This window comes from Pogoniulus pusillus, chromosome 30, assembly GCF_015220805.1.
Source record: "Pogoniulus pusillus isolate bPogPus1 chromosome 30, bPogPus1.pri, whole genome shotgun sequence".
Classification (NCBI taxonomy): domain Eukaryota; kingdom Metazoa; phylum Chordata; class Aves; order Piciformes; family Lybiidae; genus Pogoniulus; species Pogoniulus pusillus.
The window spans coordinates 152,172-156,823 of record NC_087293.1 but is presented as its reverse complement, the minus strand read 5'-3'; the positions used below and the strand labels follow the sequence as shown (position 1 = coordinate 156,823).

The 4,652-nt window shown below is 45.0% G+C and overlaps 1 long non-coding RNA gene across 1 annotated transcript; it reads right to left on the bottom strand.

The window, feature by feature from the left end:
- Positions 1-2,326: 2,326 nt before the first annotated feature.
- Positions 2,327-4,438, bottom strand: LOC135188894 (uncharacterized). The gene is made up of 3 exons (XR_010307880.1): positions 4,157-4,438; positions 3,750-3,890; positions 2,327-2,766 (listed from the first exon to the last, which is right to left on the bottom strand). It is a non-coding gene; the product is annotated as an uncharacterized LOC135188894 (long non-coding RNA).
- Between the last annotated feature and the right edge of the window lie 214 nt (positions 4,439-4,652).

Sequence of the window (4,652 nt, the reverse complement as noted above, 5' to 3'; positions counted from 1 at the left end):
ACAGATGCTGAGGAAGAAATTTTTGAACATATGACCCTGAAGGCACACAGAAAGGCTGTGACAGGGCAGGAAGAGAGCCAAGAAGCCTCAGACTTTTGTCAGCATGGCTTCTGTCTTCTGGCTACAGTTGCAGGTCTCTCTTTCCTTGCCTTTCCCAGCCTCAAGTTCACAGAACCTGCTGCATTTCAGGAAGAAAGTGGGCAAAAAGGTTTACAACCCTGGCATACAAACGTAGATTAGACACAGTACCTCTGTCAGAGTCAGTGTCTGTGTTTCTCCCTGGACTTCTTCTGTGTAACTACTCCTTCTGCTTTCTAACCCCCCTGACCGATCCTCTGTCGTGGAACGCAGTTTCGCGGCAGAGTTATGGGGAAAATACGCGAGGCGTTGACTATTTTATCAGTGATTTATTGCAAAGAATGCGGATTCCCTCTTCCCGAAACTACACCACCACTGTGAATTCTTTTTGATTGAGATCAAAGTAACATTTCCGAAAATGGCAAATTATAGAGTCTATGACGTTTAAAGAGAGTTCCTTGAGTCTCTGGTTTGAGTTAATAGTTCGTCAGTCAGCTACTCACAGTCTATAGCTTGGTAAGGAGTCTCTCATTCTCCCGATGAGGGTCCAGGCATGCAGAATGTAGTCTCCGCGACTCGGGGTCCACCCGAGGCGAGACTAGATCAGTGAGCAGTTTGTTGTTGTTAAGTCCAGGGAAAAAACCAGAAAGGCTGGAAAAAACCCAGAAGTGCAAGACGCAGACCAGGGCAAGAGCAAGAGAGCAAGAGGGCGAGAGAGCGCGCGAGCACAAGGGCACCGATCCTGGCCTGTCCACCATTTTTATAATGTTCCAAAACAGGACTATCCCACAACTCGGACCATTTTTACGTTGTTCACATATATTGGTAAAAGACAGTAAGCAATCTATATAATTGGATAACATTACCTAAACAAAGTAAAGACCACTCCTCAGGCCAGCCCACCTGCAGGTGCTGGGCAAACTTGAGATAGTCGTTCCTACTTAACCAAAACAATATCCTGTTGTCTGAAAAGCGAGGTCAAGTGGAAGGGAAAACATGGCCGGTGTTTACCTTTTCACTTACCCTGGGGAGAAATCTTCCCATGGGACTGAAAGATTGTTTTGGTTTTTCGATGCTTCTGGCTTGAATGTGAGGCACTAGAAATTACACAATATAGCAAAAGCCTAGAGAAGCTTTTTGCTACTCTCCATGACATACTCCACCCCCTGGCTCACATTAAGCCAAGAATAGAAAAATCAAAATGAGATACAACTTATACTTAACTATTAACCTAACTAATACATAAGCATAATTCTAATTCAAACTAACTTAATACTTATGCCCACCCCCCTGAATAAACAAAGCTTTATTGAATATTTACAAAGCAGAAAACCTGGTATATGCATAAGCAGTTCAGAAGTCTGGGAGAATCCATCGTGCACTGATACGATGAGTCTTCCCACTTACATCAGTTGCTTCCCAAGCATACAACCCATTTGGTTTAGTCAGGGTCATAGGCACAACTCCAATTGAAGGTAAGTTTACCATTACTGGTTGTCCCACCTGTAATTTGTGTAATGACTGTTGAGAGTGCTGAGATTTATCTGGTGGATGATTAACATTCTCCACTGGATTGTCAGGACAAAATGCCCTTATTTTAGGACTACCATAATTACCCCATCTGTTGTTCACAATGAAAACTGCGTATGGTAAGCGTTTGTCCCAGTTACCTTTGGATACCATGGCATGTTTCTTAACCAGAGCGTTTGTTCTCTCTACAATACCATTAGCTTGAGGATAATAGGGAGTATGAAATACCCATGTAATCCCTTCACTCTTAGCCCAGTCTTGTACAGAAGATGCTGTAAAGTGAGATCCATTATCACTTTGGATGTATTCTGGCATTGGTAAGGCACTAAACCACTGCTTCAAGACCTCAATAGTTTGAGCTCCTGTGGCAGCACTAGTTGCTGTAGCCATGACTAATCCTGAAATCACTTCCACCCCCACTAATATGTATTTCTTTCCGTGTGAGGGCTTCAAAGGACCCACATAGTCAACTTGCCATGTACTCCATAACCTTTTGTCCCCTCTGATATGCTGTGCTGGAGCTAGATTGGGATGATTTTGTTTAAGCCTGATTCTGCACTGTGGACAAGATGAAATGAGTTCCTTACAGGTACTCATAGAAACTGGCCACCCTCTAGACCTACACTCGAAGTAAAGGTCTGCTTTTCCTGAATGACCTCTTTTAATATGGAGCCACTCAGCTAATCTCCACCATTCTCCTTTGTCCTCATCCACTATGTTGATCTTTGCCAGGAAATCAGCTTGATTATTCCAGGTGGTAGCTGGTGTTTGCTTTTTGGAATGCCCTTCTACCCAACCAACCTTGAGGGGTCTGGATCGGCCAATCTCTAATAGCCTTTTCCAGTCTTCGACTCTCCAGACTTCCACACCTGACACCTTCCACTGATTCGCTTCCCACTGGCAAATCCACTCAGTGGCGCCTTTGAACGTGGAATAAGAATCAGTGTAAATAGTTGTTGCTCCATGCTCAGCTGCTAGCATGAGAGCACGCAACTCCCCTACCTGTGCACTACCATCACCTTCTTCAGTGATTGTCTGGCCTGTAGCAATCTCCAAGGCAGCGGCTTTGTAGCGCCACTTCGCCCCCACCCTCCGAGAGGATGCATCTGTAAACCACACTCCCGATTTGTCGGAGTCTGCGGTCATCTCAGGGGCTACCTGAATAGGAGAAGGCTTATATGGCTGACTAAGCAGAGCTTTATCAGGATTTATGGGTTGCTGAAGTTTGGACACCTTTGTAGGTCCCTCTTTCAGCGGCATCAGCTGTGAAATTCCCTCTAAGTAGGCATACCACTTTCTAACAGTAGCCTTTTGGGCAATTCCTTCTGGTGGAGGAGTTCCTTTAAGGACTGCCTTTAGCAGAGGAAATGGACCTTGCACTACAATATCTTGTGTAGTACGAAGCTTTTCTGCTTCCTTAACAGCTCGAGTTAGGGAAAGAAGTCCCTTTTCCCAATCCGAGTACCGAATTTCGGTCTCTTTAAATGCTGTTGATGAAAACATGAGAGCTCTACTAGGACCATTGGGTCCTCTCTGGAAAATTCCACAGTATGAGGCATTTGCGGAGAAACCCCATTCAGCCCTCAGGGCATCTTTTGGGTGTAATGGCCCCAACTTCTGATATGCCTTTAGTTCATCCTTGAGAAACCTCAGGCTATCAGAATGTTCTGGAGTCCAATCCCAATGCTTGTTCTTCTTAAGCAAATCATACAGAGGACGGGCAATTACTGAGAAACCTGGAATGTGTTTCCTCCAGTAACCCAGAGTACCCAACAACTGTTGTAACTCTTTTCTATTTTGAGGTATTTGGCCCTTTTCAATGCTCTGAAGAGTGTCGTCTGGCACAGACACTGCACCTGCTATCCACCATGATCCCAGGAATTTTACCTCTTGACTTGGACCTTGACACTTTTCCTTTGGAATGGTCAAACCTTGGCTAGTTAACAGCTCTCGGATATTCTCAGCCACTGCACCAACTTGCTCCTTGTCATTCCCTCCCACCAAGATATCATCAATGTAATGGTACATCTTAACATCCTTAGGAAGTTGAACAGTGTCAAGCAAAGCTGCAAGTGCATTGTGTGCAATGGTTGCGCTGTGTTTGTACCCTTGTGGAAGACGGTTGAATGTGTACTGAATACCTTGCCAGGTAAAAGCAAACTGCGGTTTGTCCTCTTCTCTCAACGGCACCATGAAGAACATGTCCTTCACGTCTAGAGTCGCCATCCAGGTGTGAGAAGCCGCTTGGATTGCTGTCACTGTGGATGAAAGACTAGGAACTGCTGCGGTAAGAGGAGGAGTGTTACTATTCAGCTTCCGGAAATCTACCGTCAATCTCCATCGGCCATTCTGTTTTCGGACTGGCCAAACAGGTGAATTGTAAGGAGAATGAGTTCTAGTGATAATCTGTCTCTTTTCAAGATCAGTTATCACTTTGGTGATACCTTGCTTAGCTGCAGCTGGCAATGGATACTGTGCAACACAGGTAATATGTGACTTTGGCAATGGAGGAGCTGTTTGCAATAAGCGAACACAAGCACGGACTAACCTTTGCCTCTTGTTCCTCATCTCATAAGCACCAAAGCTCCATAATGTTCCGTCAGGAAGATGCCATCTTCTGCCTGCTAGAACATCAAACCCAAGGATATTATGTTTGCACGAAGCCAATGCTAACTCTACCAGGGTACCTCTTTTCTCCCCAGGTAGCCACAGCTGTGCCTTGGCTAAATAGCATGTTTCAGGTTGTCCTGTAACACCTGTTATGTTTACCTTTCTCCGAGATGGCAATATTTTCAGATGCTTTGCTAGTTGTGCATTTAGCACTGTAATTTGTGCACCTGTATCTATTGGGTATTTGACAGCAGTTCTAGTTGGTCCAGTAGGAATCATGATATAGGGTTCAGGTTTGTCAGACCATTGACATTCAGAAACAGAGCGATGAGTGTGGCCTGAATCATTCACCGCCACACCTAGTTTTTTGATCTGCTCTTATCTCCTTCCCGATCAGGAGAACCTGACTTGGTAGGAGACGTGTTTGCAGAGCC